Source organism: Prunus mume, linkage group LG1 (assembly GCF_029339155.1).
Source record: "Prunus mume cultivar Tortuosa linkage group LG1, ASM2933915v1, whole genome shotgun sequence".
In the NCBI taxonomy this organism is placed as follows: Eukaryota; Viridiplantae; Streptophyta; class Magnoliopsida; order Rosales; family Rosaceae; genus Prunus; species Prunus mume.
The window spans coordinates 5,551,533-5,562,888 of record NC_142698.1 but is presented as its reverse complement, the minus strand read 5'-3'; positions in this window follow the sequence as shown (position 1 = coordinate 5,562,888).

Sequence of the window (11,356 nt, the reverse complement as noted above, 5' to 3'; positions counted from 1 at the left end):
ATTCATGTATACTTGTAGAAAACAGAAAAAAGTTATTTTCATTCTCATGGAAACGTTTTCATAAAAATAACTCACATATTATTATTTCAAATTTTACTACCAGACACGTTTTCATTGTTTTTATTTTCTGAAGATGTTTTCTAATTAATCTACCAGACGCATTTTTAGGAAATGAAAATTCGTTTTCTTGCTTTCATTCTCTGAAAATATTCTAAAAAACCATTCTCTGAAAACGTTACTGAACGAGGCCTTAGCTGGTGATACTCTCATTCAAAATTTGACATGTGTAACTTTTTGACAACTGGATTTAGTACTCATTTTTACCCTTAAAAATAAATTTAAAAGAGTTTTAAAAACTTACAAATAAAAAAGAAAGAAAAATAAAAACCCAAATATCATTTGCCTCATTGACGACAACGAAGCCCCTGTCATGACTATCTGACTCTCTATATGTGAATATGATGATAGCCCATGGCAAATGAATCCTTCGAGTTTCACAATCAAGAGAAAAACTTTGATTTTGCTCTTGATATATGTTGAAAGCTTGGATTCCTCAAAGACCATAAACTCACCCCCAAGAAAGTTTCAATCTAAATTCCTTGAACCCTACCCGTAATAGAGAGGAGTGAGGAAGAGGGAGGGGAAGGGAGAAAAGCACAAAAACATAAAAAAAGAAGGGAGTTTCACTAATATACCCAAAATAGGGGTTGAAATTATAAAAAAAACCCCACATGAAATGCACTTTAAAAACACACCCAAAACTCATTTACTACATAAGAAATTAGTGTTTAAGTTCTTATAAATTACATGACTGTCATTGATCAATTTAAAAAAAAAGACCAACAAAAAAAAACTCAAATAGCACCCAAAACAAGCCCAACCCAATTTTATAAAAAAACCCAAACAATTTATTACAAACAAAAAGTCTTGAAAACTGTAGTTTCATTAACGTGTCATGTTAATTAATGATTGTAATGTTCTACACCTTTATTGTCATGTTGATTAATTGTTGTAATATTCCAGTTTAGGGTAATAACACTGCTCTCTCATGTTGATTAATGGCTGTAATGTTCCAGTGTAAGGTAATAACACTGCGAGTTTCCTATAACATCCTATTTCTAATGCATGTTTACCCCTGTAATATTCCAGTGTAGGATAATAACACTGCGAGTTTCCTATGATATCCTATTTCTAATGCATGTCTACCTATGTAATGTTCCAATATAGGGTAATAACATTACTAGTTTACTGTCATGTTGATTAATGGTTGTAATGTACCAATCTAGGATAATAATACTGCTAGTTTATTGTCATGTTGATTAATGGTTATAATGTTCCAGTGTATGGTAATAATACTGCTAGTTTCCTATGATATCATATTTCTAATGCATGTCTATCCATGTAATGTTCCAGTGTAGGGTAAAACATTGCTAGTTTCCTATGATATCCTATTTTTAATGCATGTCTACCCATGTAATGTTCCAGTATAAGGTAATAACACTGCTAGTTTCCTATGATATTCTATTTTTAATGCATACCTACCCATGTAATGTTCTAGTATAGGGTAATAACATTGTTATTTCCTATGACATCCTATTTCTAATGCATGTTTACCCCTGTAATGTTTTAGTTTAGGGTAATAACACTGCTAGTTTACTGTCATGTTGATTAATGTTTGTCATGTTGCTATTTCTAATACATGTCCACCAAAGAAAAGATGAAGAAAGAACAAACCAGACCAATTCAAAACAAGCTGAGTCAAGATTGTTAATACTATTATGTCATAAAAGTATATTGTTAATACTCTGTCATAGAAGTACATTGTTAATACTCTATCACAGAAGTACATTGTTAAACAAAAATTACATTCATAATTGAAATAGTAACAAAAGTTGAATCGATCATCAAAGCTTAAAATACATTTTGAAAATCAACTAAAATATGAAGATAAACACATAATTGAAGCAAAAGATCAAAACTGTCAAGTCCAAACCAAACGACGACGACGACGACGATAACAACAACGACGATGTGGTGAAAGATGAGCAGAGCTTGAATATGAGGAGTATAGCTAAGAGCATCTGATCGAGGTTTGTTCCAGGTCTTGAACAATCCGAAAAAAGAAAAAATCAATAGAAGCACGATTTTAGAACAAGAAATCAAAGGTGAAATATTGAAAAATGTAGATTAAAGATGAAGAATATAGTTGGACCTGAGACTGAGCTTCAATGGAAGCTCCTCTTGCTCAACACGGAGAAAACACCAGTGAGAAAGGAGAAAATAAATATGATTTGGTTTTTTGGCAGATTTGATTTTTTTGGCAGATTTGGTTTTTGGTAGATCTGGAAATATTTGGTTTTATGGCAGATCTGGGTTTTTGGCAGATCTAATTTTCCTCTCTTAAATCCATATTATAAGGACAATATAGGTATTTAACACACACAAATAAACTAAAAAACAACTATTAAATTAAAAAAATTGACAGCTGGGTGTGTTTATAGTTTTTAAATGGTATAGAGTTTTTTTATAAAACTATGTATAAGATTGGGTATATAACTAAATTTCTAAAAAAAGAAAGACTAGCTGCAGCCATGGCGAGAAAGGTGGGGTGGGGGCAAGTTCAAAGAAGGAAATTTTATTTATTTATTTTATATATTTCCATTTTTGTTCATTTAAATTTAAATTTAAAAAGGGATTTTAAATCTAGCTGCATAGATTTTAAATTTTTCTTTAAAAAGTTGTATACATGTCAAATTTTGAGTGAGAGTATCGCCGGCTGACGTGGTGGTACGCTATCATTCTATAATTCTCCAAGGTAGGAGCATCTCCAACGGTGGAGATAAACTCATATGTAACAGGGGATAGCACTTTTTGCCATCCCTGACCAATAACGCAATGATACATAAGATAACTTTTCCACGTGTCATTGTGTTATTGGAGGGGGATAACAAAACAGTGTTATTCTGTTATAGGTAAGTTTTTTTTGCCGACTGTGACCATCTCCATACACATATCGTATAAGTATCGATAATTTCAACGATAATATCGGAAAATATCGATGTCGATAATTTCTCTCACACTTCAGCAACATTTGACCAAAATATTGCTATAATATCAATAACATCGAGATGATGAAGACAATGAAAAATTTGAAGAGTTATTTACACTAACACCCACTAAGGTTTTTTCAAGTCTCAAAAATTATACCAACACCCCCTAAGGTTTCAGTTTGTTTTCACAAAACCATCATATTGCAGGATCAGGTACATTCTCTGGGCGATTTTCATATCTCTGACTAGTGTTTTTTGTCACATCCCGGGATCGGCTCCACCGTAGCACAATATTGTCTGATTTGAGCCCTCCTTTCTGCCCTCACGGTTTTGTTTCTAGGAGCTCACGAGCAACTTCCCAGAGGTCATCCATCCCGAGATTACTTTAGCCCCAACTCGCTTAACTTCAGAGTTTCCATGATTCCGAAGCGGTGAGCTCCCAAAAGGCCTCGTGCTAGATGGAGGCGGGCATGTCTTGAAACGACTGACCCAATTTCCACTTTGGAATCGGGTGAAACACATTTAAATCGACACTGTAACCGTGGGTCATAAATAACCAAAATGCCACAGCGATAACATAAACCACAGGCCCTAACTTGTGGCTGCGTTTGATAAGCGTAGGCTGCCTCCGTACCCTTCTTGAGGATCAAGCCACACGTAGTTCTTTCTTACATTCTGATCTGCAATGGTTCGCTTATCAGTAAATCTGGTTCTAGGGTTGGCATTCCGAAGTATCCGGACTCCGTTTACGATCCGTCGGATACTACACTATCCTGGGAACATTTAGATTAACATATCTGAAAATGCTTACGATCCAACGGTCCAAAACTATTGAACCCATAAATCACACAAGATGCGAGATCCATTAGGGGTTCAAACGTTAACCAAATTGAGATCCGCGAAATCCTACGCGCTCGTGACGACACAAGGATCATTCTAAAAGCGAATGTGGTCTCCACCAATCTGCCCACGTGCGAAAGCGCGTGGGTGACTTGATCAATTTTCGACGACCGGCCCAAACTCCTAACTTAGGTAAAACACCCATTTGGAACAACTTTTGTTCTTGGACATACGCCAAAAAGTGGCGGGCGGCGCGTAACTCTCAAAAAGCTGGAACCTAACTCGTAAATCGAGCTATCTACGCTCGAAATTTCTGAAATCCTACCCAACCAGCAGTTAGAGCATGAAAAATAGCTAGAAAACAATACCTCACTCGTCCGATTTGATGGCGGACGATAGAGAACAGGTTGGAAGTTCACAAAAGCCCAAAGACCGCTGTTTCGTGGCGATTTGGCGACTATGGCATTGGTCTTGCACTGAATCGGGTCGAATCGAGAAAACAGCTCCCAAAGTCAGCTGCTCCATCCCCCTCGAAACCAGAAATTTCTGGGTTCATAAAATCTGAATTTTGAAATATTTACGTTTATGCCACTGAACTTCTTTTAATCGTAACTCCTTCGTTACAACTTTGATTTGAGTCCACTACGTGTCTACGGACTCCTTTGAAATTTACTTATCCTTCACTGGATGGGGTAAAGGTGCTGGGCCTACGACCGCTACTCGGGTGTTGAAGTACAATCTTCTAGTACTGCACTCACCACTTGCATCTCAATAACTGTATCTATAAGACAATCAATAAAATCTGAAAGCAACCTATTTATATTTGGATACCTGAGGTGGCTTAAGAAAATATAAAACTCTGAAAAGATCTTATAAGTAACTGAATTTCTGATAAATTTAAAACTCTGCTGCCATGAATCTAATATTTAGCTAAAATCCTTTTCCCTCTGAGTGTCGACACGGCTAATCTGGGCACAAAGACTAATTTGTCCTTTTAAAGAAATTAATCGAAATTCAAGTCGACTTCTACAAAATTCGATAGAATCTCCCGTAAACTGAACATTCCCAAAACATTCTACCTGTAAAACAAGCATGTATATTTATATAACTCATCTGCCAGCATGCATTAAATCATATCCAAGCAATCAAACATCATAATATTCAGATCTTAGGTCGTAACAAACCAAATAAATCAATCTGCTAATCAATCTCAACTTTCAGCTCAGCAATAATACTCTGGTAATCTAGCTTAGCAGCATGAAATTTAAAATGTTTAAAAGCATATAGTAAGGTACTGAACTCATGCATTCCTGCTATACACAACTTACTAAGCAGTAATCCTGCTGAAAAATATTGAATATATAGTTCATCCTGCTCTGTAATCCTTCTTTGGACTCGGAGACATCTAGTCAACCTGATCCCAGTGCAAGCTCCATGATCTGGATAAGCTGTAAGACTCGTGGGGCAAAATATGTTAGTATTACTGGAACTGTTTAATACCATATCCAATAGTAAAATATGAAAGCCAACAACTTACATGAAATAAAATAAAACAACTTAAATAAAATAAACTAAGATAAATTAAAGCAAACTAAACTAAAATAAATAAAGTCCATAAGTAAATATGTATATATATATATGCATATATATACTCCATCTATTACTTGTAAAAAAACTGTGATGTTTAAATAAATAATGGTAACTGTATAAAATCCTTAATTTAGTTTAAAAGCATCTCAAAACTTAAATCCTCTCCACCTAGGTGTACCCCCATATATGATCCGTCAATTCCTGATATTTCGTCAATTCCTGATATCTATCAATTCCTTTAATACCGTCAATTCCATATATCCGTCAATTCCATCCTCGTAGGTCTCGGAAACACAAAGTTAACCGAGCCGCATTCCTCGCAGGTCTCAAAGGTAAAATTTCAATATAGGCCGCAATCCTAGCAGGTCCGGAGACACCAAGTCCATCCGAGCCGCATTCCTCGCAGTCTCGGGACCATTAGTCAACTTTGAGCCGCAATCCTCGCACCACACAGTTCAGGCGTCCCCGATACTCGTGGGGCATTATCATGAATAACAAACTGTCTCAAGGCAACTGGGGGGGTACCCTCGCGGTGGGTTTGAAAACCATAACCCATCATTTATATAAACTTTCAATAAATTGGTTCTCAACTAATCTTAAACATGCATAACAGGTTTTTCAAATGAAAACCTCAACAAGTTTTTCAACCATAAGAAATGTCCAGCAATTCTGAAATAAGGATGCACAAGTAATGCAATGTCTACATGGAGTTAACCTAATGCTCTGATACCAATTGAAACGACCTGACCCAATTTCCACTTTGGAATCCGGGTCGAAACTTGTTTAAAAGCGACACATGGTAAGTGGGTCGTAAATGATAAAATGCCACAAAGCGATAACATAAACCCGAGCCTAACTCGTGGTTGCGCCGATAATAGGCTACCTCCGTACCCTTCTTGAGGATCAAGCCACACGTAGCTTTTTCTTTTGTTCTGATCTGCAACTAGTTCGTTTCTGTAAATTTGGTTCTAGGGTTGGCATTCCGAGTATTCGGGACTCCGTTTTACGATCCGTCAAATACTATACGATCCTGGGAACGTTTAGATTAACCTATCTGAAAATGGTTACGATCCAACGGTGCAAAACTATTGAACCCGGAAATCACACAAGATGCGAGATCCGTTAGGGGTTCAAAAGTTAACCAAATTGAGATCCGCGAAATCTTACGTGCTCGTGATGACACAAGGATCATTCTAAAACTGAATGTGGTCTCCACCAATCGCCCACGTTCCGTGTGGGTGGCTTGATCAATTTTTGGCGACCGGAAAAACTCCGAAACGCCGGCACAAACTCCTAACTTTGGTAAAACACCCCATTTGGAACAACTTTTGTTCTTGGACATACCCTAAAAAGTGGCTTAAACTGGCCGAAACTGTGCTCTCAAAACCGCCTGAAACATAACTCGTAAATCGAGCTATCTACGCTCAGAATTTCTGAAATCCTACCTAACCAGCAACTAGAGCATGAAAAATAGCTAGAAAACCATACCTCACTCGTCCGATTTGGTGGCCGGACAATAGAGAACGAAAGGTTGGAAGTTCATCAAAATTGTCTAGCACCGCTGTTTCGTGGCGGATTCCGGCGACTATAACGGCGGATCGAGGCGGTGAAAGGTTGTGGCTGGAAGAGGGAAGTTTGGTGGTTCGTTTGGCACTGGTCTTGCCTGAATCGGGGGTCGGAATTGAGAGAAAATGGCTCCCAAAGTCAGCTGCTCCAGCCCCCCCGAATCCAGAAATTTTTGGGTTTATAAAATCTGAACTTCGAAATATTTACGGTTATGCCACTGAACTTTTTTTAATCATAACTCCTTCGTTACAACTCCGATTTGAGTCTACTACGTGTCTACGGATTCATCTCGCTGCGCTCTATGCAACGGTATAACTGAAATCCCAAAATTCCTTCCCAGTCAAAAAGTCAACTTTTATACCATTAAAATATTCTAGGGATATAGTGATTTTTTATTGGAATAAATTAAGAATTAAATATTAATTAAGGACCGGGTTGTTACATGTACATATAAGGCACATCATTCCCTCTCCGTTGGTTGATGTGGGATGTTACAATCCACCCCCCTTAGAGGCCCGACGTCCTCGTCAGCACACTCGCACCACTGCGGCGAGTGGCTCGATACTAAATTGTCACATCCCGGGATCAACTTCGCCGTAGAATGATATTGTCCGCTTTGGGCCCTCCTCTCTACCCTCACGGTTTTATTTCTGGGAGTTCACGAGCAACTTCCCAGTGGGTCACTCATCACAGGATTGCTCTAGCCCCAACTCGCTTAACCGGAGTTCACATGACTTGAAGCCGGTGAGCTCCCAAAATGCCTCGTGCTAGATGGAGACGGGCATGTATATATAAGGCACATCACCCCCTCTCCGTTGGTCGATGTGGGATGTTACACTTTTGTACTTTTGGAAAATTGGCCTTCTCACTTCCATATCTAGTCAGCAAATTTTTTTTTAATATGTCCACTGAATGCAACCTTCAATTCTTCCTCAGAACATGTGTAAGTATATCCAGCTTCGATGAAACGCTTAAATAATAGATTTCCTTACTTCTTCGGATAATCTGAAAATTTTACCCAAGCTCCTTTAATCTCTTGCTTGAAAAGTACACCTATATTCCGAGCAGCTTCTTTGGTTACAATGCTGGAGGAAATTGAAATCATTAAAGTACTTTATATGCCATCAAATAAACTAATAAGTGATAATTAATTAAGCTACACTTGTCGAAGTCTAAGAAATAACTAGAATAACTATTGGTAACAATAAGTAGTGTATATATTTACCGTTTGTTATATATTTCAATTAGCATACCCTTTCCTTTTCCTCCCTTGGCCTTCCCTTTGCCTTTTTTTTTTCCAGCACTTAATCCTAATTAAGAACAACAATTAATAACATAATATTATTTATAGTTTTGAAATAATATAAGCTATACCTTGGGTATTTGAAGGTTGAGTCTCAGAGCATGTCTCTTGAGTTTCTTGTACTTCATTATCATGAGATGGTTCAACTGAGGCATATTGGACTTGGAGTGCAGAGGATCTAAGTAACTCTCTATGTTCATTGGTTGATGATGTATTGCGACTCCTTCCCTTTCTTGCTATAGCCACCATTTCTATTCATTAGCAAAATAGACAATACTAGAAAAGAAATATTATTACAATAGAATTAGACATAAAACAATCAAAACAGTAATAAAAAATATAGTAAATTTGGCTTACACTCTTCAAATTCAACTTACCTCACCAAATGAATAGGGAGTATTAATTGCAATTATGATAGTTAATAAAATGCTTGAAATAAATTATAAATAAAATATGAAGTTTAGTGGCAATGATGTAAAAACATAGGAATACTATGACCTCTTATATCCAACATGTCAGGGGAAAAGGAGTTTCGGCCATTGAGGTGCGTTGTGTAGTTCTGTAGGCCAACATGACCTTAGGCAAGAGTTCAGCCGAGGTGTTGGGCGTTGATCTTTAAGGAAGGCCAAAAGTAGCCTCGGTGAATAGCCTTGATGGCCATGGTCCTGGATGTTGGAAGGGTTGGTTGGTGAGAATCGAGATGGGGTGGGCCTGGAAATACTGACGTAGACGCCGACCCAATACCACCAAGGTTAGAGTCAATTTCTCGATAATGGGATAGCGCGTCTCAACCTCTGTGAGTGCGATGGGTGCAGCTTCCATGTTCGTTTTAGGCTTTGAAAGGAATCATCGCATTGTTCTGTCCAATGGATGTGTCACTGTGCGCCTCATATAGCTCTAAAGAGCAGTAAGCATTGATTGGTGGATTGCGAGATAAAGCGGTTGAGGGCAACCATTCAATCGGTTAGACTTTGTATTTGTTTTTTGTTTTTTGGGAGGGGGGTCATCTCTACTAATGCCCGGATCTTTTTGGGGTTACCTTCGATCCCTTGCTGGCTAACCATGAATCCCAAGAACTTTCCTAACTCGACACCAAACACACATTTCATGGGGTTCAACTGCATTTTGTATTGTCGGAGGATCACGAACATCTTGAAGAGACGATTAACATGTTGGTCAGTGGTGAGGCTCTTAATGAGCATGTCATCTACATACATTTCAATGGACTAACCGATGTATTTGGTGAACATCTGATTTACCAATCGCTGGTATGTGGTGCCTGTATTTTTAAGTCAGAAGGGCCTACGTTTGTAACAATTTAGCCCTCGGTAGGTGATGAACGAGGTGTCTTCCTTGTCGGTGGGGTTCATGCGAATTTGATTGTACCCTGAATAAGGGTCCATAAAATAGAGGGGGGTGAAGCTCGTGGTGGCATAGACCAGCTAATCGATTCTGGGAAGGGAAAGCATCTTTGGGACAGGATTTGTTGAGATCCGTGAAGTCTACGCACATCCTCCATTTCTCAGGTGTCTTCTTGAAAATGACTACATTCTACACCCATTTTGGGTAGTCCACTTCACAGATGAAGCCGACCTTGCTGAGATTTTGGACCTCCTCTTTCATGGTTGAATACCGGGCATTGTAGTAGGGTGGACGCTTCTAGCCTATCATCGGCACTCGGGCTTGATCCCTAAGCGGCAAGTGACGATCTAGGGGTCGATGACGTTGTGTTGTTGCCTAGGAAGGTGATGAGGCCCTCCCTTTTGGCTAGCTTCAAGTTCGTCCCGATCAGGATCGATTGATTTGGATGCTCGTGAATATGTGGCTGGTAGCCACTCGGGTAAGGGCAAAACTCTATTCTTGGGTGACTAGTGCTAGTAACGGGGGTATCACTCGGGGAGGTTCTCAGCCTTATGGTTGTGACGTAACAATTTCATGCTGAGATCTGGTCTCCTTGAATGGTTCCTATTCCGTGGGGGCTCCTGAACTTTAGCTTGAGGATGCGGTAACTGATGGTAACATCGATCTCCGTGAGCGCTAGTCGACCCAAGATTATGTTGTAAGCCGTCCGACAATCCACTATGACAAAGTTGGTGACTGTGGTCACCTAGTGTGGACATTCTCCTATGGTTAGGGTGAGATAGATATTGCTTGGGGGTTGCACTTGAGTTCCTTCGAAGGCATAAAGCGGGGGAATTCTTTTGTCTAGGAGTGCTCAATTTATTCTGAGCTGGTCGAACATAGGCACGAAGATAATATTATAGGAACTTCCGTCTTCCATGAGAACTTGGTTTATGTCACAATTTGAGATGTTGACAGAGATAACCAGAGGATCGTTATGAGACTGTGAGGTATGTCCGTCATTTGGGCTAAAAATGATGGGCTCTTCGTCACACATCTTGGCTCGTTTGCAGGGCTGGGTAGTATTCCAATAGAGAGGGTGTGGCCGGCCGACTGGCCTAGCGATCAGGTGTACTACTTCCTAGATCTGTTGGTGTAGTCGCTTAATGAAGGGCCTTCTCTGATAGTGGCTATTAGTTTCCTAGAGACCGAAGCTTGGGTTGATCCTCCGGATGGGTTGGTGGTTGCATCAGGACGGGCCACGTACTCTCGGAGTTTCCACCAATGCCTCGATTTCTTCCTCTAATTGGTAGAAGTCCTTTGTCGAGTGTCCATACGATTTCTTCATCTCGCTTTCCCTAGTATTCACTTTGACCAGGGCGCAGAGCGGGCAATTCCTTCCTTGTGGTCGCTGGAATGGCCCCCTTTATTGGTATTCAAGGGCGTGTAATTTGAATAGCCTTCCTGGGCATTATTTCATCTATCGGTGTTTTTCTGCGAACGGTACTACTTCCTTTGGGATTCCCTCGGCAAGGCTCTGGGATATGCCGAGAGGGTTCCGTGCTTGCAATCTGAGTGCTCGAGGTGCTTGTGTTGGCCGTGTTTAGTTGCTCGGCTCTACTATAGCATGTGGCCTCAGAAGAGGTCTTTATACGTTTCTGGGGGG